At 34.7% G+C, this 26,629-nt stretch overlaps 1 long non-coding RNA gene across 1 annotated transcript in view; it reads left to right on the forward strand.

The window, feature by feature from the left end:
• LOC125965118 (uncharacterized) overlaps nucleotides 1–26,629 on the forward strand; it is a 29,358-nt gene extending 2,729 nt beyond the window's left edge. Inside the window, exons 2-3 of the long non-coding RNA XR_007478650.1 lie at nucleotides 13,549–13,757; nucleotides 26,557–26,629. This is a non-coding gene — a long non-coding RNA (uncharacterized LOC125965118). The remainder of the gene's footprint in view (nucleotides 1–13,548; nucleotides 13,758–26,556) is intronic.

Genomic DNA, 26,629 nt, shown 5'->3' on the forward strand with positions numbered 1-26,629 from the left:
TTTTAAAGCTCTATTTTTTCCTTCCTTTTTCATATGTAAACACATCCATTTAGTTATTCAACACAATCAGCAAATATTCGTTGAACAATTACCAAATGCCAGGCACAGTGCTAGACATTGGGATGTACCAGTAAACAAAACTGACAAAAATCTCTGACCTTTAAAGTTCACATTCTAGTGGATTCCAAATATTTTCATTAAGAATGTTTGGAAATATTAATTTCTCAGTTCATGGAGTTTTTAACTTTCTAAATGTATAAAGTTTGGAGAACAGAAAAAGATGGCCATTTAACTCTTCCCTCTCTGTAATTAAATATGGTTCGCCCTGAGATCTTTGAGAAGTTAAAATGAACATTTTTAGTTGGATAACCATGTGTTAGTATGAGAGACACTGTGGGTTACCTACCTAACAACTACCGTCCTCACTTTCTTCATTTACAGAATCCCGTATTTGGTGGCCATGCAAGCTCTCCCAGGGAATAAATTGGGATTGATATTAGAAAATCAAAGTGGTCTCATTTTTCTCTCCAGTGTTTTATTTAGGAATGGACATGTGACACATTTCTGTTCAGTTCCATATAATGGAAATCTGCTCAGATGTTTCTTTGAAAAGTTGATATAAAATATTAGTTTCAGGTTTACAATGTAGTGATTCAACATTTTTAGACATTATACTCCATTTAAAGTTATTACAAAATAATGGCTATATTTCCCCTGTGCTGCACATATATATCCTTGTGACTTATTTATTTTTATACATAGAAGTTTGTATCTTTTGACCCCCCTACCCTTATCTTTCTCCTCCTTGCTTCCCTCTCCCCACTGATAACCACTAGTTTGTTCTCTTTGTCTGTGAGTCTATTTCTGCTTTGTTATATTTATTAGTTTGTTTTATATTTTAAATTCCACATATAAGTGATAACCTAGGGTGTTTGTCTTTCTCTGCCTAACTTATTTTACTTAGCAAAATGCCCTCCAAGTCCACCCATGTTGCTGTAAAGGGCAAAATTTCATTCTTTTTTTATGGCTGAGTACGGTATTCCAGTGTGTGTGCGCACACGTGTGTGTGTGAGTGTGTGTATGCAAACATACATATGTACCACATCTTCTTTATCCATCTGTTGATGGATACTTAGGCTACTTTCATACTTCGCTGTTGTAAAAAAATGCTGCTATGGACATTGGGGTGCATATATCTTTTTAAATTAGTGGTTTTGTTTTCTTCCGATATATACCCAGGAGTGGAATTGCTAGTTCTATTTTTAGTTTTTTGAGGAACCTCCATATTGTTTTCCACAACGGCTGGCTGCGCCAATTTACATTCCCACCAACAGTGTACAATGTCTCCCTTCTCTTCACATCCTCGCCAACATTTGTTATTTGTAGACTTTTGAATGATAGTCATTCTGACAGCTGTGAGACTTTGATGTGCATTTCTCTGATGATTAGCAATGTTAAGCATCTTTTCATGTGCCTGTTGACCATCTGTATATCTTCTTCAGAAAAAAATGTCTATTCAGGTCTTCTGCCCATTTTTTAATCAAGTTGTTTTATTAATATTGAGTTGTATGAGCTGTTTATGTATTTTGGATATTAACCCCTTATTGGTCATAGCACTTGCAAGTATTTTCTCTCCTATTCTGTAGATTGTTTTTTCATTTGCCGTGCTCAATGTGTTTTCTATTTTCAGTATATTTCCTCATGAGTAGGCTCTGCCATTTTAAAGGAGTACCTAGTGGATATTTCTGAAGGTCATAAGAACTCAGACCAACACAATTCTATAAATTCTCATATGTATTCTCCTACACCCATAGACGTAGTGGGTTTTGGGGGGGGCGTTTTTGTACTCACCAGAAATTTAGAATGCGTAAGGAATTTTCTCGATTTCACTGATTGACTTTTGTGCCCCTTACCCAGGTTTCTATTCATTATGGGCAGAAACATTCCTTTATTTGGGGATGTGAGCATATGCTGTATTACATTAGTTTATAGGGTCCATTCAAGAACCTCCTTTCACTTCTCTCTGATCCCCAGCAGATGACTCCTGATCTTAGGATGGTCTTACTGCCCATGTTCTCAAGTTTGTCAGGCTTTTCTACCATCAAGTTTTGAAAGTATCATTTTCAAGTTGCTGTTTCTTTTGCTATCTTAGTTGGTCTATTACTTTTTTCTGGAAAATTTTGTGTCAATTCAAAAACTCTACTTTTGCCCTCACCACACATCTGAAAGGCTTATGCATTTTTTTTAAAGTGTAGAAAATTCAGGAGGATGCTATGTGATTACTTTTGGAGAAAGTAAGAAAGCTGAGAAGTCAGAAGAATAATATCTATCAGCTTAGTGTGTCTGAGAGTGAATGGGCAAAGGTGAGCACAAGAATATTCTGGTTACTGAGAAAAAGGAATACAAAAATGTCTGAATAACTGACAGCTATGAAAAGAAAGAAAAAGAAATGGTTGGGATGGTCCTCAGAGACAATGAAGTTTCCCCAAGGGTGTAACTGTAAGCATAGCCTTTCTCCAGTAAACATGGAGATTGACCTTAACATTGGTCTAGTATTTTTAAACCATGATCTAAGTCATATAATACTATAAATTTATTTTTTGTTGCTGTTTAATTTCATTAAGGTCTCTGTGCCTACATGAAAGCATTAGTTTGAAAACAGTTTCTCTTCAATCTAACTAGGGTTTTGTGTTTAATGATTTTGTTTGAAGAATCCTGAGCACTTTTGTCAATGGCCAGTTCAGTGATTGAGAGAGAAAGGCAATTTTTCACAGATTAGACTTAGATACTGATTTTATTTACCAGCCCTTACTACCTTGTTCAATTTTTCACTAATTTGATATTTATTGCTTTCATCTCACTTGTCTAAGAGTTGCCAAGAAATTTCCCAGAAAATGATGTCTATTTCTCACCTAGTGAACCTTTCCTTCTGTAAGCATAATGGGAAATTATGTGCATACATTTTGTTGCACCATGTGAGACTGAACAGAAGTAAAATTTTTTTGTAATGGATTCTTTCTCTTCCTCCTTGCTTGTGGTATTTCCCTTGCCAGGAAGTTTGTGAAGGAGAGAGTGAAAATGACAGAAGTAGCAGCTTCTCCCATTGCAGCATATGCCTTCAAGTCATCCTCCTGCCAAAGGGTCTGGAACCAAACTAGCTCTTCTTACTGTACTAGAGTGACCTCAACATCTCCAAGCATGGTGTTGGTGCCTTACATCAGCTGATCTCCTGCATAGAAATGTCTGGTCAAAAGCAGAGAAAGAAATGCACATGACCAAAAAAATAATCAGAAGTAAAATCCAAATGTTATTACTGTAATGTTAGATGGAGTCTCATACATAACCACAAAATGAGCCCAACGCGCACATTGGATGGCTAAATTTTATTTGAGCACAGTGGCTATGTTCCAAATGATTTCCTAAATTCAAAGGGAATCACAGCCAGACTCCTTGAATTTTCTCAAGCATTCCAATTTCAATCATGAGCTAGTTTAGCTGGAAGTTAGATTCTTCCCACCTTCACTAGAAAACTTCTTGGCTACAATTTTAGACATTCTGGCCAAAACTTAAGCTAGGTAGGCAAAGTTAAGTTTCTTCTATGGTTATATTATCATCTTTGTCACTTATTACCACTACTTGAATTTGCTGATGAAAATCATATGACTGATATTAAAAATGAATTTGAGGTATTTTTCTTATTCATTTTATTATTTATTCTTTCAATAATTTGTTTTCAGTGAGTTCTAAAGTAAACAACTATTTAGAGTTCAAGAACTGAGTTCCTCCAATTAATCTCAGTTTAGGTGCTTGTTAACTTTGTTTTAACAGACTTGTTAAGAGATTCTTTTCGAAAGAGATGATGCCACTAAGATGAATGAAAATATCACACCCACAGACAAAACAGTTTACACACATATATCATAACTTTTCCTTCACATACATTTCAAAAAATTACTTTTCTGAATAACAGAAATGTATCCACTTGGGGTAAGAAATTTTTAAATTATCTTTTAAATTTTAATCATTATAAGTGAAAAAAATCACTCAAAATTATTTCATACATTTTCCTGTATTCTTTATCACAGAAAATAAGCCTATATTTCACATTTTTTGGCATTAACAATGTTAGCACCATGCACATCAGTTATCATTAAAATAATATACTTGAAACTTTTTAGGCACTAAGTTTGAAATGCTTACCTCTTCGTTATGTAACAACGTTGAATATTCCAGACTGCTAAACTGAATGAGTAGTTATATGTGTTAATAAGTTGAGGGTAAAACCATTGCTGTTCAGTTGCCTGAGTTATCACTGTGCTGGATCTAGTGATCCCCTACCGTGAGTAGATTCAGGAGATTTAATAGAGATTTTTGCTGTTGCACTTTGGCTACTAATAGGGATTTCTACATCCTAGTTTCAAGCTAGATATTTGACACTATGCATGAAATACTAGGGAATATACAAATGACTACAGTGATGGTTGTTGTTTTTATTCTTCACTTTTTATTTTTGCCTAAATTATGTCTTAACCGTCTTGTAAGTGAAAGAGTAAGCATGATGGGAAGGGAACATTGGACTTGCCCCCAGGACAGGAAGTCAGGGGAACTGAGAAAAGATTTTAAAAGTTTCCTTTAGGAAGAGAATGCTGTGATTACTGACTTTGGGAGGTTAAGAATTCCAAGACCAAGATAAGTTGACCTTTCAGAACTCATCAATAAAATTACACAGGTGTCTCTTAATGACACTACCAAGAGGCATAGTATTTTGTAGTCTTAGTGGCAATGGACTGTGTCATATTTATTTCTGTAATGCCAATGTTTAGCACAAAGTCTAGCACAAACAATACCTTCACTTAATGACTGGAGAATGAATGGGGCATTATTTATTCATATTGAAGCTAGTGTTGTAACAGAATTCTCGCTAGTGGAATGTAGCTGTACTGTGACCTAGAAATCAATGATGTGCTCTGAGCAGACTAGCTTCCAAGTGGCAGAACCAAAGAAAGGGCCAAGGTGTATATTTCCTGGGCCTGGGAGCTCAGTGGAAGGACAGAACTCTGTTGGGACTCCCGGCTGAGGCTATGTAGAACCGTTTGTCTGCCACTATCCACTGCCTTAACACCTGTACTCTTTGGGAAGAAAAACACTGTTTTTACAACACAGGTGGGAAAGCATAATTTCTCTAGTGGCCTGAAAGTTCTGTTTGAAAAAAACTGTAGGTCTGGAAACTTTCCTGTTGGATGAAAGAGAAAAAAGGCCACACAGCAAGTTAGAGAGAATAATGGGAACTATCTAACAAACAAAGAAAGTGGCATCCTAGGAGATAGTCATTTCAGAGGATTGCATTTATACTCTTTGAGTGCCAGAAAGTTGCATTTTAATCCGCAAACAACTAACTTCTCTGTTGTAAAATAGAATATAAAAGTAATTAGATAAACCAACAAAGACTTGGGGTTTCCATATAGTAAAAAAGAGTTGTTCAATAAATGAGTGAGAGAGGGATCAATGCATACCTCTCTTTATAGATGCTAGGGCCATAAAACAAAACAGAAATGGGATACTGCACCTAAAATGCTGTTTTCTATGATTCCATATATTGGTGCTCACTATGCTAAAGGTAAATCAAGAATATTCACAATATTGGCCATTCTATTTTATAAGCAGCCAAGTGTTATCTCATAGATACACTATCTCATTTAATCATCAAAATATTCTAATATTGTTATTACAATATTAGATAATATCATTTCAGTTTTTAGATTAGGGAACTGAGTCCCAAGGAATATATGTCACTGTAACTATGATGTTTATAAAGACAAAGGATGTGTTTTCCATTTCCATCAGTCATCCCCAGCACATGGCATGTTTTTTAGTCCCTGGAAGGCACTTAGAAGATATTTATTAAATGGGTGGATAGATATTTATTAAATGGGTGGATAAAAAAACAAACTTTCCCAGATGATTATGTTCGATTCAAACATATGTCTTTAATTCCCCAGTATGCATTTCTAACAGAAAGAAAGAAAGTGATTTTCTTGGTTTGTGAAAACAACTCTATTTAGAGAGAAACTTGATAAAATTAATATACACATCCTCCAGGAGGGACCTTTTTTTTTCTACCAAGGGTTTGAGGCAGATTACTGAGGTTCAGCCTCCTGTCTACATACTTACTAGTTAGAGAAACATGTTCATATAATCCCTTTTTGGATTTTCTTTCATTCAGTCATTCAATCATTCATCAATTATTTATTGAGGGCTTCCTATGTGCCAGACACTCTTCCTAGCACTAGGGATACGGTGGTGAATAAGAGTCCCTGTCCTTAAATGACTCACATTCCATACTCTATGTACTCTGACCTCTTAGAGATGTCATTCAATATAAATTCATGAATGTTACTTAATTGTAAGAACTTCATTTTCCTCATTTACAGAAGAAATGGTAATACCTTCTCACAAGGTTGTTATGCAGATAATATATAAAATGTGTAAGAAACTATATAAATTGAAACAACAATGGCAATTGAATTTTTAAAGTTTACAGATGGTCGTCTCAAACATTATCTTGTTAAATTTTCGACTAATAAGATTATGATAATATCAAGATTATGAAACAATATGGTCAGGCACACCACAGTTGGAGTCCTTCCATTGATATTATTAGCTATTTGACCTTGAGATATATATTAACCTTATTGACAAAAGTTTCTTCATCTGCCAAGGGAAAATTTCATTCTACTTTGCAAGGTTGTTATGAAGATTATTGATAATCTATGCAAATTGCCTACTCACTGAACAGTAACTATTATAAGTGCTCAAAAATGATAGAAGTTACAATTACATTGAGCAATGAGAATTCTCATACTTTACTAGTCAGAATATAATTTAGTACAACTATTTTGGAAAAGTGTTTGGCAGAATCTTTTAAACATGAATATATGCATTTCTCATAGCATAGAAATTCTACTGTACACATGTTCACCAGAAGATATGTCCCAGGATGATTTTGTTAGCATTAATCATGATAGCCCAAACCTGGAAACTGCCTTAATTACCATCATCAGTTGAGTAGCTATTCACACAGTGGAATGGAATTCAACAATAATATCAATGAATCTCAGAAACACAATGTTGAGTGAAAGAAGCCACACTTAAAAGAGTACATACTCTATAATGCCATTAAGATAAGCTACAAAAACATGTTAAATTATGGTTTCAGAAATCAAAATTGCGGTTACCCTTAATAGGCTCTGGTAGTATAGTGATTGGAAGGGAACATGGAGAGGGCATTTAGGGTTCTAGAAAAATTGTTTCTTTTTTTGGGGTCCTGTTTTACAGAAGTATGTTCATTTTTATGAAAACTTAGTTGTCTACCAGTGCACTTTTCTGCATGTATATTTTACTTTAATAGAAAGTGAAAAATAGCAAGTATATTCAGTAAATATCAATACTTACTTTTTAATATTAAGAATATGAAACATTCATACACAATCTAAAGATTTTTTAGAACATTTTTAATCAATTTATTTTTATTCTAGCTAAAATTCTAGAGTAAACATCTAGATGTAGGAGACACTCATCTCTCACACACTTGAAGTCTCCTTCAGTTTATTTTTCCAGGCAAATCTGTAACAAGTGCCTTCTAAATCCAAAGTACTATGTCACAAGATCTTCTGAGACAAGGATGCCATTGCTTGACATGACATGAATGCCAACTACCCTGTATACAATTGAGCTTTTTAAAAAGTACATGGGAGAAACTATTACCAGCACCACAATAGACCTTTTTTAAAATTCTATCTCTTGCCAATTTTTCAGAAGAGCAAACAAATAAAAATCATTCATCACATACTGCACTTGCTATATTTATGACCACTGGTATTTCTAGTTCTTTGTAGACAAAAATGTACATAGCAGCAACAAGTAATTTTCAGTATTCTATTTTAAGATATTCAATATTATCAGCCCCAATTGGAGTCCAACTCACATGTTATGGACTGAACGTTTGTGTCCCCTTTAAATTTTTATATTGAAGCACTCCCCCCAACACTCACCCACCCCATGGTACTGTGTTTAGAGGTGGGACCTCTAAGGAAGAAATTAAGGTTAAATGATATCTTAAGAGTAGGGCCCAGGGCTTCCCTGGTGGTGCAGTGGTTGAGAGTCCGCCTGCCGATGCAGGGGACACGGGTTCGTGCCCCGGTCCAGGAAGATCCCACATGCCGCGGAGCGGCTGGGCCCGTGAGCCATGGCCGCTGAACCTGCGCGTCCGGAACCTGTGCTCCGCAATGGGAGAGGCCACAACAGTGAGAGGCCCGTGTACCACAAAAAAAAAAAAAAAAAGAGTGGGGCCCAGATCCAATAAGATTGAGTCCTTGAAGAAAAGACATCATAGTCCTTGCTTAATTTCTCTCTATCATGTGAGGACAAAGCCAGAAGGTGGCCATCTACAAGTGAGGAAGAGAGCTCTCACCAGAAACCAACATTGGCTAGCACCTTGATCCTGGACTTTCCAGTATCCAAAACTACGAGAAATAAATTTCTATTTTTTAAGCCACCCAGTCTAATATTTTGTTATGGCAGTCCAAGCTGACTGAAACACCACAGAAATGAGTTTTGACTGTCAGGTGCAAATGAAAGAGAGAGAGAGAAAGAGAAAGACAGTAAGAGAGAAAGAGAGAGAAAAAGAAAAAAAGGAAGGAAGGTAGGTCACTGAGAGTCTCTGAAATAGGTCATATTAAATGCCAGCCAAGGGTCTTCCCCAGTGCCACAGTGGTTAAGAATCCACCTGCCAATGCAGGGGACACGGGTTCAAGCCCGGGTCCAGGAAGATCGCACATGCCGCGGAGCAGCTAAGCCCGTGCACCACAACTACTGAGCCTGCACTCTAGAGCCCATGACCACAACTACTGAGCCCATGTGCCACAACTACTGAAGCCTGTGTGCCTAGATCCCGTGCTCCACAACAAGAGAAGCCACTGCAATGAGAAGCCCGCACACCCCAACGAAGAGTAGCCCTCGCTCACCACAACTAGAGAAAGCCCGCGTCCAGTGATGAAGACCCAATGCAGCCAAAAAATAAACAAATGAATAAAAATTTTAAATAAATGCCAACAAATATTTTCGAAGTTTTCAACTATAAAAATAATAATAATAATGCTACACTACTTAGTTCAGAGGGATATTGTAATGATAAAAATAAGTATTGTAAGAAAAATATTCCACAATTTAAAATGTTATTCCTAACATATGTCAGATACTGTGGAATAAAAACATGAATGAAGAATTGTCACTAATATAACTTCCAATCTAAAACAAGAGACTGAAACATACCAATACAATTTCTACATTTTCTATATGTCTAATAAAAAACTGGATTTCTAATAGAGACATATTGGAATATAATATGTGGGACATTCTCATCCAAGTCTGAAGGTAATTGTATAACAATAGTTATCTGAAAGGAAGTCAGAACATAGCAGGGCACTAGATATTTCCTATAGGCTAGGTACCAGCTTCACTCACACAAGAATTTATGAAATAGCTATTTCCTCTTTCCTTTGACGAGAAAACTTAGGCTTAGAGAGCTTACGTATTTCTATCATGTTACAAAGTTGGCAATCAAACCAAAGTTGGTCTGTTTATAACTTGTTTGCTCTTAATTCAGCCAAAAGGAATCTAGGACCTCAGAGGAAGAAAAGTGAGACTATAACAAGATAATTCAAAAAAACCAAATTTATGTACTACGATGAGTAATTTTATATAAAATAAATATGTTTAAGGCTCCAAATAGTATAAGAGAAACTCCTAGGTCTGTTTGGGAAGCTCAAGCTTTGTACATTATTTCTTTGTTTGCTAACACAGTGAAACCAAAATGAGAACCAGAATAACATTATGCAGGAATGTATAAATTTAAAGAGCCCATTATTTGAACTCAGCAAAAATTAATAATGCTGCTTGGATGAATATCATCTTATGTTTCCTTTAAAAATATCGTAATCCACTTGATCAAAAAATGTCATGAACTTTATATAGTTTTTGTGACTGGCTTACAATCAGGTATGAACTTTTACCTCTACTAACAAAGACAAAAGCTATTTTCTTTCAGAGTGTTATGGGGTTGATACTGACCTTTTATGGTGTGGGAAAACAAATGCATAAGGATAGAAATGTCAATATACTGATTAATTTTTTAAGCCAAAACTGACATGGGAACTTTCATACCATGGTGATAATTTCTGTCTTAAATTAACCAGGGTGAATTAACTAAATCCCCACAGCTAGGCATTTTTGCACTCTAATTTTGGAAAGACATAGGTCACAGGAAGAAAACAAAATACCATCAATTCAGTTAACTTCTTGAAGATGATACAGGCATCTCAAATGTATGTATGGAGCATAAACTTAGTCAGTAGCTCCTAAGTGGTGTCACTAAAATTGTCAAACATTTGAAATCTGCAAAAAAACAATAGTAGGTTTCTTTTCAATGAATGGCTAGTCATATTATAGATTATCCTTCCAGGGTTTCTGATATTAATACGGCCTGAAACTTTCATTGTCATTGAGCTATTTTACAACTTTGTAAGTTGTAGAAATTTGTAGTAATACAAAATTTTCTTGTCCATATGAATGCAAAAAAATTGTGTCTGGTGGAATGCCGTTGATCATTATCTTGTGGTTATTGGCTAGTTTTGCACTCTGTGTAAATTCATTTCAGCATTCCATATTGCCTATATATGTGTGGTTCTTTAAATTCTCCTTTGAACCCATCGTAGCATCTTACTGAATCTCATTTTACTTAAAGGAGTAAATCAAATAATTAACATATGTCGATTTTATATTTATACGGGAGCCATAATTTTACCATTTGAAACAAATTTTCCTTTAATAGCTTGAATTCCTCTTCAGCCACTGATGGTGCTAATCCATGGTGTAATTAATTAACCTTTAGGCCCAGGTTCCTAATCAATAAAATGGATATTAAAAAACCACCCTCACAGGGTTGATAAGAACTTTAAATGAGGTAGGTACAGTGCTTAGCACAGTGCCTGTTACCTACTTGTCACTCAAGAGTTAGTTTCCTTTATTTCCTTATATACCAAACAACTAATTTTGTACCAGACAACTAACTTTAGTTGTTTGGGATGTAAAAGATGCTCAATATCTATTTATATTTTTATTGCTGATGAAGAGAAGTAGGGAAAATTTGAAATTTTTGAAGGCGATAAAAGAAATAAACGTACATGGGTAAAAGGGTGGAGTGAGTGGTTAATATAGATTTCACATAACCTACTAGGCATTTTAGAGGCCAAAGCCACCAATCATTCGAGACTTCTCTATTTCCCTCCCCAGCCTCAGTTCACAAACATAAGCACATAGCTCTTTCTTATCCAAAATAAAAATGGTCTGGAAAGTATGAGTCATATTCAGTTTTTCTTTTTTGCAGTGATATAATACTACAGAAAATATTTCTGAATAGAAATGATCTTTTTTTTTTTTTTTTTTTTTGTGGTATGCGGGCCTCTCACTGTTGTGGCCTCTCCCGTTGCGGAGCACAGGCTCCGGACACACAGGCTCAGTGGCCATGGCTCACAGGCCTAGCCGCTCCGCGGCATGTGGGATCTTCCCGGTCCGGGGCACGAACCCATGTGCCCTGCATCGGCAGGCGGACTCTCAACCACTGCGCCACTAGGGAAGCCCTTTTTTTTTAGTTTTTACAAAGATTATATATACATTGAATATGCCAGAGTAACATAAACCAGAAGATATTAAGCATAAGTAGCCATAGGGCTGGAAGAGCCTGGAGCACATGAAGACACTTTTAGAACATAAGTGCCAAAGATATGTCCCAATTAGATTGTAAAGTGTCTAATATTTCACAAATCATGAACGCTAGAGATGGGAAAACTAGCCCTTCAATATGGACTACACCAATAGGGCAGTTCTGTTCCTCCACAACCTTTCCTGAAGAATTAAGTCCTGGTTGTGAATTATTAATTAAAATTTAACCTGATTCTTTTTCCAGTCATTAATAGAAAGTGCTAGAATTATCTAGGTATTTATCTGGAAAATCAGTACTATGAAAAAAATATATCAACAAATGCAAAAATAAATAAGTGGGAGTACATCAAACTAAAATGCTTCTGTATAGCAAAGGCAACCTATGGAATGGGAGAAAATGTTTGCAAATTGTATATCTTATAAGTGGTTAATATCCAAAATACACAGATAATTCTTACAACTCAATAACAAAAAATCAAACAATACAATTAAAAAATGGGAAGTGAATCTGAATAAACATTTTTTCCAAACAAGACATGCAGATGCCTAACAGGCACGTGAAATAATGCTCAACATTACTAATCATCAAGGAAATGTAAACCAAAACCATGATGAGATGTCACCTCATATCTCTTGGAATGGTTATTATCAAAAATGAAAGACATAACAAGTGCTGGCAAGGAATGTGGAGAAAAGGGAATCCTTGTGCACTGTTGGTGGGAATATAAATTGGTGCAGCCACAATGGAAAACATTATGGAGGTCCTTTAAAAATTAAAAATAGAACTACCATATGATCCAGCAGTTCTACTTCTGGGTATTTATCAAAAGAAAATGAAAACACTAACTCAAAAATATATATGCACCCCCATGTTCGTTGAAGCATGATTTACGATAGCCAAGATATGGAAATAACCTAAGTGTCCAGCAGTGAATGAATGGTTAAATACAAACACAATGGAATATTATTCAGCCATAAAAAGAAGGAACTCTTGCTGTTTGCAGCTACATGAATGGACCTTAAAAGCATTATGCTTAGTGAAATAAGTATACAGAGAAAGACAAATATTATATGATTTCACTTGTATGTGGAATATAAAAAAATTCTGATAGATACAGAGAACAGATTGGTGGTTGCCAAAGGTGGGGTGATAATGATTGGGTAAAAATGGGTGAAGGAGGTCAAAAGGTACAGACTTCCAGTTATAAAATAAGTAAGTACTTGGGATGTATATAGCATGGTGACTATAATTAATAATACTGTATTGTTTGAAAGTTGCTAAGAGAGTAGATCTTAAAAATTCTGATCACTAGAAAAAAAATTATAACTATGTGCTAATGAACGTTAACGAAACTTATTGTGGTAATCATTTTGTGATGTATACATTTGTCAAATCATTATGTTGCATACCTGAAACTAATATAATGTTAAATGTCAGTTATATCTCAAAAAAAGTATTTAATCTTAAAAATACATATAGTCAATGAGTATTTGCTGCAAACACATCTGTTCTAGGCATATGCAAATACATACATACATACATTCATTACCTCACAGTGTAGTCAGTCTTCTTGGCAAGGCAGAGATGTAAACAAATACTTGTTGCATACTGTAATGCCAACAACAGAGATATACCAGGTATAAGGAGAGAAGAGTGGATGAATGGTTATTTTTCTAAAGGATGGAATAATTCTGGGAAGAAGTGACCTAGAATTAGAGAGCTGGAGAATGCAGACATTTTCCTTTCAAAATCTTTTCCTTTTCTTTAAGCAACTGTATGCCAATAAAATGGACAACCTGGAAGAAATGGACAAATTCTTAGAAAAGCACAACCTTGCGAGACTGAAGCAGGAAGAAATAGAAAATATAAACAGACCAATCACAAGCACTGAAATTGAGACTGTGATTAAAAATCTTCCAACAAACAAAAGCCCAGGACCTGATGGCTTCACAGGAGAATCCTTTTCTTTATTCAAAAGGTAAGTATAGTGTTCCTCTGGCTTCTTGTTAGAAAAATATAATCTTAATTTAACAGGAGCTCTTCTCAAATCTCTTGGGAAAAATTTCTTGTGGGGTCAGCAAACACCAAGGTTAAAATTTTGCAAAAAAGCATTTCAAAGTAGCCCCCATTCAGAAAAAAAGTTATTAGGAAGTACTCTTAGAGATTTTTTTTTTCCCTTCAAATTTTCGTCTCAAGAAAATTAGCAAACAAAAGAAGCAGCAGATAACTGAGTTCAGCTGTAAATGTTAATTAATTTATGACTTTTACCCTTGTCTCTGGCATGTTAAAAAGCTCTGATGTATGAATTCAGTTACAGGTAAAAGGAAACTTGTTATGTAGCCTTTAGTAATAGGAAAATTGTAGACACCAATGGAGAACTTAGTGCATTTAACATCTAAATCAGGCACTTTAAATACCCTTAGTGCATTTGACATCTAAATCAGGCACTTTAAATACCCATTTCTCTATATAAGAATCATTTTCCGTAATAATCATGAAGTGCAATGAATAATAACCACAAAAGAAACTGAGAAAGTGAAAATTTTCTTTATTGGGTGTCATATATACGTGTGCCTGTAAAACAAAGAAATGAAATAAAATTAACAGTACAAAAGAAAACATCATTTTTAACATTCGATATTTTAAATTAGTAAACTTTGTTTTTTAGAGCAGTTGTAGTTTCACAGCAAAATTGAGTGGCAAGTACAGGGAGTTCTCATATAGCCCCTGATCCTACACAGGTATAACCACACCACAGGGGTACATCTGTTATACTCCATGAACCTATATTGACACATCATCATCCAAATTCTGTAGTTCACATCAGCATTTTTTTTGGTGTTGTATATTCTATGAGTTTTGACAAATGTATGACATGTATCCACCATTACAGTGTCACACAGAATAGTTTCACTGCCCTAAAAATCTTCTGTGCTGTTCATCTCCTCTCCCCACTAACTCATTGCAACCACAGCTCTTTTTACTGTTTCCATAGTTTCACCTTTTCTAGAATGTCATATAGTTAGAATCATGTAGTACACAGTCTTTTCAGATTGGTTTCTTTCACTTTAGTAATATGCATTTAAGTTTTCTCCATATCTCTCATGCCTTGAAAGCTCATTTATTTTTAGCACTGAGTAGTATTCCATTAGATGAATCTATAAAGTTTATTTATCAGTTCACCTGCCAAAGGACACCTTTGTTGCTTCCAAATATTGGTGATTATGAATAATGCTATTATAAACATTGCCATACAGCTTTTTGTGTGGATGTATGTCTTCAACTCTTGGGTAAATACCAAAGAGTATGATTGCTATATCGTATAGTAATATACATAGTAAAATACAGTTTTGTAACAAGCTGCCAGACTCTCTTCCAAAGTGGCTGTACCTAATTCCCACCAGCATGAATGAGAATTATTCCACATCCTAGCCAGCATTTGGTATTGTTAGTATTTTGGATTTTGGCCATTCCAGTATGTGTGTATCGGTATCTCATTGTTTTAATTTGCAAATGCCTAATGATATACTAACATCTTTTCATATGCTTATTTGCCATTTGTATACTTTCTTTGGTGAGGTGTCTGTTAAGCTCTTTTGCCCATTTTTTAATCAGCTTGTTCATTTTCTTATTGTTGAATTTTTAGAGATCTTTGTATGTTTTAGATAACAGGCCTTTATCAGATGTGTCTTTTGCAAGTATTTTCTCCCAGTTCGTTGCTTGTCTTTCTTCTCATACTCTTGACATTGTGTTTTGCAGAGCAGAAAATTTTAATTTTAATGAAGTCCAGCTTATCTATCATTTCTATCATGGATTTGCCTTCAGTGTTTTATTTAAACAGTCATAGCTAGACCTAAGATAATGTAAGTTGTCCCCTTTGTAATTTTCTAGAAGTTCTATATTTAGGTTTATGGTCCATTTTGAGTTAGATTTTGTGAAGTGTATAAGGTCTATATTTAGATTCTTTTTTTTTTTTCCTGTAGATATTCAATTGTTCTAGCACTATTTGTTTAAAAGACTATCTTTTCTCCATTTTATTCCCGTTGCTCCTTTGTCAAAGATCAGTTGGCTTTATTTATGTGGGTCTATTTCTGGGATAGTTTTTTTAATACCTACCTAAGATTTTGAACTTTGATCTCTTGACTGTAGTCTTGTATAATAATACTATATGAAATACTTATCTGGTAATAACTGGATTTTAATAAAACTAAAATAATTTCAATAGATAAAATTTTGGAAGTCAGTAAATGTACCATTGATGTAACATTTAATTTTCTTAATTCATTCTTCAGTTTTAAACTAATCAAAACATTGAAAAAAATTTCTACTTTATTTCATCTTTAAATGTTTTCAAATTCAGTAAGCTATGTCATTTATAAACTAAAATTCTAATAATATTTCAGTTTTAGCAAATAAAATACAGGATACCCAATTGAATTTGAATTTCTGACAAATAAAAAATATTTTCTTTTTAGTATGTCTCAAATATTGAAAGGGAAGTATTTATATTAAAAAAAAATCACTGTTTAACCAAATTCAAATTTAACAGGCCATTCTGTATTCTAAGCTCTTAGACACTTACCAAACAAAAATATTTCACCTTACTCTTCACATTTCATTTAAGTGTTTTACTTTTTTCACAAATAAAGACACCAAGTATTAGCATAGAATGGCAGAATTGATGTGAGTCAAGTTCTAATGCTTCATCTTCAAAATCATTGTATTATCACTGTTTATTCTAAATATCTTATTTAAACACAGAGATATGTAGAATCATGATGTTAGAGATATATAATGTGCCCAAAGTGAGCTTGAAAAACTTGACAATTGCAATCTTATTCTCAAAAGAAATGAGACTTTCTTGACACATGCCTGAGCCTGCATGTGTCAAGGAGTCAACTGAATAAAAAAGTGTTTGAAGTTAACTTTTACGTTGAGTTTAATTTTTGCTAAAGGATGTGTTTGAAGTTAACTTTTATGTTGAGTTTAATTTTTGCTAAAGGATAAGTAATAAAACTGTAGCTAAAATGTAGCTCACATATATATTACTGACATTCAACCTCAGTGTAACCAGAGCCATTGTTTTGAACTTAGACCAGGGAAACTCCAGACCCCCTTATCCCTCTAGTGTTTTTTTTTTGTTTCTTTTTTTAACACTGACATTGTTTAGATTACCAGTGCATTATATAGATTGATAAACCGCTGTTTAGATTGTTACCAGGGAATAATCAAAATCACAGCAACTTTTACTCAGTTTTATTGTTGTTTTTAAGTACTGTATAGATAACCACCACTTTAGTCATTCTACACAAAGTGGACATTCTCAGCTGACCCTCCCACCACTCTAACTTTCGAAGGTCACTGACCAAGACCTTATACTTGTATCATTTTTTTCAAATCTATCTGTGGAAGAATGGATCTATTAAATAATATCCTCAGCTTTGGCAATGTTCTTTGAAGCTTTCCTGTTCTGGGATGAGTAATGAGGGATTTGGAACTCTTTGGTTGGTTCACTGCGGTGCAAATTGTGATTTGAAAACAATGTGGATAACATGATAATACCCTGTTTGAAAAGCCCACTTGAAATTTGTGATTTTTTTTTTCCTGTGGCTAACCCACCCTCTCCTTTCCATCTTTGATTAAAATCTTAGCACTCTTTTAACGTTCTCGCATAGCATCTTCATTATGGTTTTATCATCTAGAGTTGGAAGATTGCATTTAGATTGATGTAAATTCTTCCTTGGAGGTCATAGTCTCTAGAAATTTATAAAATTGTAGTGCTGAGAACATTTAAATATTACAGGCTCGGTTCTGTGGAAATGGATAAAGATTACCCAAATTAGAACAAGCAAATGCTGTTTATTCACAGCTTGCTATATATAGCAAGGAAGTCAGCCACCATCACCTATGTTTGACAGACTTATAGGCAGACAGGGGAGTATAAAAGTTTTATAGGAGAAAAAAGAGAAGGCTTAAGGTATGCCCTGATTGGAAGTGGTTGCCATGAGGAAGCTGGAGGTGGGCTGACTAGAGACAAGACACCCTATGGGGTTGGTTAAAGAAGCATATTTGTCTTTCTCTGGTTAGTTCTCAGTTGGAAGAGGAGGCAGAAATTAGGGAAACTGGTAGTTGGCTAAGTTCTGACAGTTTGGAGTCAACTGCTATTCAGATTATGGTTTGGCATCCTTACAAATTGTTGCAGATTGTGGGTCAGAGTTCTATTTTTATATACCGTCTGGCCGTTATTCATTTGTACATCAGTTTCTCCCTTGTCTTTGTCTGTTTCTACAGATGAAGAAACTGAGACTCTCAAGAGCAATGTTACTTAGGATTTATAGAGAGCCTTCCTTCTCAGTTTGTGTGTTTGTTTCATTTATCACTTAGTTTTTTTTATCCAGTTCTAAACTTAAGAACACATCTAGGCTAAACAAGAGAGACAACGTCTCTACTATCATGAAACTCACATTCTTTTCACACAAATAAATATGTAATGTAATATAAGGTAGTTTCATCTTCTCAACCACACCTCACTATGCCGTGTCTCAGATACGTTCATTGTTTTCTGTAATATTTTCTCAGAAAAAAGAGAATAATCATATGTTGTTGACAGGTTTTTAACTGTACAGTATTAAAGGCAGCTGTGTGTCTATTCAATTAGAGCCTCATATCTGTCATTGCTCTTCCCCAGAAGTGAATTAAACATTAACATCAGCTGCTGAGGAAATGTGCTCACATAGGCACTTCTATTCTTCACCTGTATTGCTTTTTAAGTGTATCAAATGGAAACACTCAGGGAAATGAATTTGTTGCCTTGCCAGATCTTTTGGCATATAAACTCATAAGATGATACTGATATCTTGGCTGTAAACTAAGCAGAATAAAAATGTCTCTAAGATAGGTTTTTCATCCTTGAGATTTTGAAGTGCATGTGTTTGATGAAGCTACCTTGTCTTTATAGAATGTGGGTGAAAATGGAGTCAAAGATGTTTTTGTGGGGAAGCTACTTTTTTTTCCTACAAACCTGAGAAAATCACAGCATGGGTTAATTGGGGGGCTATGAATGCTTTAAAGGCAATATTAGAAAAAATTAGAAAACAGCTATGGAGGCACATTTGTCCATAATGGCGAGTGGTGCTGATTTGCTGAATAAAGTAGAGCAGTGGTTATTAAACTCCATTGTGAGTCAGAATCGTCTTCGAATTCAGTAGGTCCAGAGCAGGGTTCTAAACTGCATTTATAACATGTCAACAGGCAGTGCTGGTAATACTTTTGCTGCTGGACTGGGAACCAAATGTTGAGAACCATTAGAGTAGAGGACTCATTGTGCATTATATTCCTGTCTGCCTTGAAAGTCCCACCATTCATAATTGGTCAAGTAGCTTAAACCAGTTTAGGATTGGATGAGGTAAAGTACAGGCCCTAAGGATGAGATCAATTTCTTTGGCTTGACATTGCGAAAGAAACAGGATTTTGCCTTGTGTGGAAAATTAAATTTTCAAAAGTTAGTATTTAGAATAAATGTGCTTTTGAGGTGAAAACCAAGACTGTTTTCTTACTAAAGAGATTTAACACTGTATTTATAGAGGTGGAATTAATAAACAAAGCCATAGAGGTCTTAAACGTTAGATTAATGTCCATAAGCCTAACGGGTTCATTTTATAGCTCGAGTATATCCAAATTCTTATAACATTTAAACAAATAAACTTTCCATGTTAAGCATATTGTAACAAATGTGATTTCTAAAATAAATGTCTTTTACCAATTGTGTGGGTAATAGAAGATTAAAACAAACTCTTGAGAGTTCAAATGGTAATCTCAATAAACTGTTGCATATCTCAAAGAGTTTCATTCCATTACTTAAGAAACATTGAAAGAATTGTGAACATGATTACAAGGTGGGGATATAAATTTTAACTCAAATAAAACCTTTGGCCAATCTAATTAATAGTCTTCATTTCCTGAGCCCCTGAGACAATTGGAATATAGATATTACCCAAGCATCTCATCTCCATTTTAGTAGTATAAATTTCCAAGTCCTTTCCTCAATAAGACTATCCATTTTCAAAATTAAATACCATTGTGACTTTTGGTTTCTATTTTCTTATAATTTCACCCAAAGATAAATAACTTGTAGACTTATGTTTATTTATTTATAATCAAGTATAAAGTAAATATAAGTGACCAGATTGAATTCAATTTCTTAGCCCGTTTTACATTGTTGGTTCTTTTTATCAAGTTTTATTCAGTAAAGAGGACTTTTCTGAATCTCAAAATTTCCACAACCTGAGGATCACTCATTTGTGAAAACCAGTAGATTATTAGCTTCATGAAAATTTCAGTGCACTGGGGGAAGAATGTGTTCCACAGCTCTGGGTGTAAAAAACAGTCATATTTTTTAAGGGTTCTGAAGTGAAAAGTGACTCTATATACTTATCGTAGAGGATTCTGATAAATTCAATCTTATTCATGCTGTGTATAGCCCTTACACTTAACTACAGTGCCACAAACACATGGAGAGCTTTCATGTTGCCTGAGTGAAAACAGATTAAGAAACTCTAAACATCCACCTTATCTTCCCAACTGGATACTCATTAGACCAATCCAAGCCTCCAGTCAAAGTCAGCCTTCTGTAGCTCTGTGTTCAAGTGCTGGCCTGAGCTTCTTTCCGTGGCTCTAGGGAACAAGCCTCCTGTTTAGATTCTTAGCATCTCTATTTCTCTACAGCAGACATCCTGAGCCTCTCTGGGTACCCTCTGGAAATGGGTTACAGCTGAAATCACCCCCCAACACAATAATTTCTTCTACTACTATCATAGGGAAGCAATCTCTATACTGTGGTGACTTTAGTCCGCACACTTAATAGATAGCAAATGTACATTTTAAATGGTTTGGTTCTGAATCTCAGCATGTTCATTTTCCAAAAGGAGAACTTATTAGAGCCTTGCTTGTTTGCTTTCTGGTTCGGTGAGGTTAATAAGAAACGGGGGTGATGAGGAAGGGAAATATGAAACTTTTTCCATTATTCCTTGTGTGTGTGTGTGTGTGTGTGTGTGTGTGTGTGTGTGTGTGTGTGTGTGTGTACTACAGCCTAATGGAAGGGAGGGAGGAGGAAAGAAAGAAAGAAAAGAAAAGAAAGGAAAGAAGAAAGGAAAAAAGAGGTATAAAGACTAAGTTATTCTACTGAAGGTCTTCTATCTCCCTCTCCTAAAATAAAAGCAGCTTCCCGTATCAAATAACTTTTTGATAGAAGAGTTTCCTTTTGAAGGGACCTGAGGGAGATATTCACTAATTGAGCAGTTTTTCCACAATAACTCATAGCTAGAGGCCTTTATTCTTCACTTAAATTCAAAGTTTCTGTCCTTTTCAACAAATACAAATACGTCGTAAGAAGTGGGACTCCCCAGGAACCTGTATTGGAAGACAAGTGTTTCCTGCATCTCAATACTGTGCTACACAGTTCACTGTAACCACACAATTATTTACAATCTTATTTTTGAAATGGCTGAAAAGATGAAAGAAAATATGCTCACCCTGCTATTTGGTATTTTTTAAATGATTATTATGTGTTTTTTTTTCCTTAAGGTACAAAATTCTAGGGTATTTTCCTGATCAGTGAAAATACAGGCATTATCCCTAACAGATAATACATTTATCTTATCTTCTATCCAGAAATATCAGTATGATTAATAGAAATTTCACAAACTTTTGTCTAAAACTGAGGTGATCTTTTTGGGTATAAACCTGATATCCAGACACTTGGCATTCAATTCTCTTTAAAATTCTTACCTTTTAAGAATTTCTGTTTTTTCTGAAGTTATACCCAATTACACTGAGAGCTTAGCAAAGTGTTTGGCATGTTTTGTAAAGGAACATAACATTTTATGAATGAAAAATTAAATAAATAACCCTGTGTTCAGCTAAACTGAGCCATCTTCTGTATCCCAAACCTATACTCTCACTTCATGGTTTCTAGATAGAACAGCCGTTATTGGTTATTTGAAATAATTTGCTTTATGTTTGTCTTCTCTGATTGATTGTAACTTCACAAGGGCACACCTGCATCTGTCTTCTTTACTATAGTGTCATCAGAGCCCCAAAGATAGCTGATGTTCAGTAACCATTGAATAAATGCACATTGGCTGATTCATTAACTGAATGAATGAATAAATGAATGAAATGAGCAAATAAAATAATGAAAAGGAGAATACCAGGGAATAGGACTGAACAGGTAATTAGAGCACAGGTTATTGTAAGTCTAATATGTCTTGCTTTACCCTTCACCCAGTGTTTCTAGACAATTGGAAAATGAGCAAAAAGAGATGAGCATGTCTTGTTACTCTCAGAGGTAAGATGAAGAAGTGGATAAGGGAAAAAGCAAAGGTCAAAATCACAGAGGTGATACTGACTTTGCATTTTCCTGACACATTTTAATATAATTTCTCTCACCCTACTCTCTTTTGCCAATACAGATCCTTTTCATTCTTCCATGCTCTCCTCAATCTTGTTTTCCTAGAGTGGTTCATCCAGTCACTTGTGGTCTTCACCCAGTTGAGACTTTTCCAGCATTTATCATGTGATCTAGTTTCCTGTCAGAAAACATGTACTTCTTTGAAAAAAGTCTTGAATATATCCTTTTATCTTCTCATGTATTCATGCTTCATCTCTCCAACTCAGTCATAAGCTCTTTAGAATTAATTTTGATTTGACAGCTTTCTAAGACTTCACTCAATCAACAGCCCACCTCTTCTTCAGGTGGGTCTGAACAAGGAACAAAACATAACAGAAAGTTAATGTAAAGGCCATTATATAATGATGATACTGATATGGAGTCCAATTTGTCAGGAGTCTGGTCAAGATAAGATTTATAGAATGGAGGAGCAGAGAAAAACTCCTTTGTTGAGAGTCATCCTCCCAAAAGAATGGAACTGTTGCAGTTGAGATGAACATGTCCGCTCTCCAGATTTACAATGCAGATATATTTTTCACATTTCCTTAAGGAGTAATGATCAAAGGATGGAGAGAATCCAGGAATGCATCTAGAGAAACTCCTTATGGAAACAAGAAGTACATAAAAGTGTTTTATATAACACTTAGCTATACAGATGGTCCCCGACTCAGGATGGTTTGACTTACATTTTTTTTAACTTTATTATGGTGCAAAAGCAATAGGAATTCTGTAGAAACGGTGCTTTGAATTTTAAATGTTGATTTTTCCCAGGCTAGCGATATGTGACCACATGCTCAGCCACATGATCATAAGGGTAAACAACTGATACACTTAAAGCCATTATTTACCCATACAACCATTCTGTTTTTCCACTTTCAGTACAGGGTTCAATAAACTACAGGAGATATTCAACATTTTACCGTAAAATAGACTTTGTGTTAGATGATTTTGTCCAACTCTAGGCTAATGTAAGTGTACTGAGCACTGTTAAGTTAGGCAAGGGTAAGCTATGATGTTTGGTGTATGAAATGCATTTTTGACTATTTTCAGTTTACCGTGGGTATATCAGGATGTAACCCCACCATAAGCTGAGGAAGATCTGTACTTTGTTTAGTTGATCTCATCATCTTCTTAAATGGCACTTATTTAAATATGAATCACATACTTCTTACAATTTAGTCCCTCCCTTTTGTTTCAGTCTTGCATATCTTTTATTCAAATTCTCCACTTTAATATCTAGTGGGCATCTTAAATCAAAGAACTCTTAATTTCTGTTTTCACTGCCCCAAGCTTCTCCTCCATGGTCTTTCTCATATCTTTAAAGTGTAGCTCCATCATCTAACCTCTTGAGCAAACCTCAAATCCTGAGGGATACACATAAACCCTCCTGTTCTTTTAGCCTTCGTATTTCATCAGTCACTGAGTTCTTATGGTTCTTCTTTTAACTTATATTAAAATTATGTTGTTTTTAAATTTGCATTTCCACTAGCCATTGTTCTCTGAAAGTTTCTGTATTATCACCATACTTATTTTATTCATATCACAATCTAATCACAGTCTGAATTACCCTATGCATTTATTGCTTTTTTTTTCTCTTTTGATCTCCCTGACTAGAATTTCAGTTTCATACTGGCAGTGTCTTCCTCGATTTCTACATTGCTCTATCCCTTGTACCTTGATCAGTGCCTGACACCTAGTAAGTACTCTGTATATACTTGGCACATGACTGTAAATAGTTATTTCATATTGAATAAATATATATATTATATATTATTTCATAGAAAAATTAAATATAAAGTTATATAACAGATATTTGCATTTAAACGTGAGTTAGTAACTATTTTAGGAATGATTTTATACACATTTTTGTCTGATATGACCCATTACTTTTATTATCATTAAAAAGGGTGTAAATACATCTTCTTTTAAAGAAATTCAAAATAAAACTAAAAATTAATTTTTTTTAAAGCTTGGGAGATTTTTACTCAAATTGTGGTTAATTTCCTACCATATACGTGGTTATGAGGAACATTGATGTATACTAATTCAATCCAGAACAAAAAAGTAGATAGGAGAGTAAGTGATTTTCTAGATCTGCACTTACACTAATTACTGTCTTTTTTATTTATATCTCTTCTTAGATTCTGTTAATTCCCCTTCTACTGAGCCACTAAGCAAATATCCTTACACACTGAGAAGGATATTCTTCTATGTGCCTAATACCAAAAAATACTTCTAACTTTCTCCCTTCCATTTTGAGGCAACTCTCCCTTACCCTCCAAATAAAACCTTTCTAAATGCTAGGTTTTTTATCCTAAAGGTTCAGGCTCTATATTTTGACCTTTTGAAGTCTCCATCAATTCTATTAAGTGTATAGTTTTTTTCTCCCAATACACACTAGCACTTGTTATTCTATCTCAAACTGTATAAAATATGTTTACTTATTTTCTCTATTGTAAACATTATGTCATCATGAAAAGACAATATGGAGAGTTAAACAAGTGCAGGGAATCTGTAATCACATATACAGTTGACCCTTGAACTATCAATACATGAGTTTGAACTGTGCAGGTGCACTTATACACGGATGATTTTCAATCGTAAATGCTACAGTACTACACTGTCCATGTTTGGTTGAAACTGTGGATGCAGAGGAACCATAGGTACAGAAGGCCAACTATAAATTTTATGGGGATTAGCCCCTGTGTTCATCTGGTCATGACTATACACATCACTGAGTACACTATATTCAACTCTACAAGAAGAATTCTATGAATATTTCTTAGAATGCATTTTGAATTTCACCTACCCATAATTGATGAGATGAAATAATCAAATATTTATCATAAGTTTAGCCAACAGAGGTGGCTCTTTTTATGTGTCAATCTTACTGAGCTAGGGGGTACCGAAATATTTGACCAAACAGTAAGCTGAATATTTCTGTGACAGTATTTTTAGATGTGATTTCCATTTGAATTAGTAGACTGAATAAAACATTGTCCTCCCTAATGAGCATGAACCTCATCTAATCAATTGAAGTCCTGAATAGAACAAAAAGGCTGAGTAAGAGGGAGCTTCTCCTGCCTGACTGCAAGAGCTGGGAAGTAGGTCCTCTCTGGCTTTTGGACTTGGACTAAATAATCAGCTCTTCTTGGGTCTCAAACCTGTGGGCTTTCAGGTCAGAGCTTAACACCATTGGTTCTCCTGGTTCTAAAGACTGTGGACTCAGACTGGAACTATACTACGAGCTCTTCTGAACCTCCATTTTGCCAACTGCAGATCTAGGAACTTTTCAGCCTCCATAATAACATCAGCTAATTCCTTATAATAAATTTCTTATAGATAGACAAATGAATAGGGAGATAGATAGATACATACATACATACATCCTCTTGGTTCTGTTTTCTGTTTCTTGGGAGAAACTTGACTAAAACACCAAATGTTTCAAATAATTTAATTTATTAACTAGGAATTGAGAAAATACAATCAATTCTTTGTTATACAGAATGTGGGAGCATGAAGACTCAATTTGATGTCTAGCTTCTACTATTTTTTTTTTTTTGAGGCAAGGAATACAACTTTATTCGGAAAGCCAGCAGACCGAGAAGATGGCAGACTAGCATCTCTGAAAAACCATCTTATCTGGGTCTGGATGCCAGTTTCTTTTATAGAATCAGAGAAGGAGAGGCGGTGAGGAAGTCAAGTAAAAAGGCAGAATAGAGAGGAAGAGGCAGTGAGGAAGTAAAGTAAAAGGGCCATCAGTCTTGCAAAACATCTCATGGAATGACCAACCTCCGTGAGGGAATGTGTTAATTTCTTTTTTCTTGCTTTTAACTCTGTGTTATCTGAGAGTAAGATTTCTCTGAGGCTAAATCTTTCATTTCTGAAATGTACATTGAAATTCCTTGCCTATATCACAATATTGTTAGGTTAAGAAGTTAAGATATTTGAGATTTTATGATATACTTAAAAATCAGCCTTAATATTAAATAGTTAAAACATGCAAAGGCAATAAAAGTTTTTAATTTTAGAACAATCATAAACTTATTTGTATTCCTTTTTTTGATGATTATTTAACTCTGAGGTAATTGATTGTGATAAATCATTGTTATGGAATTTTCTATTAGACCTGTGAGTAGGTAGCTTCTAACACTATCCCTATTTCACTTAAACCTAAATGTCAATGAATATAAGTAGAATTAAAAGCAATAATCTCTTAAATAAAAACCCAGTTGATCTTATCTCTACAAGAGAGTGAAGGCATCCTTTTTTCTTAAGAACAAAGTCTTGAGGGAAAGACTAAAATCTAGCTTTTATTCCTTTCTTTTAGGCCCATACCTTTTTTATGGACTAATGATCTCAAAGGGAAACAAGACAAGGGAACAGAAAACAACAGTTTTTTT

This window comes from Orcinus orca, chromosome 8 (genome assembly GCF_937001465.1).
Source record: "Orcinus orca chromosome 8, mOrcOrc1.1, whole genome shotgun sequence".
Lineage (NCBI taxonomy): Eukaryota > Metazoa > Chordata > Mammalia > Artiodactyla > Delphinidae > Orcinus > Orcinus orca.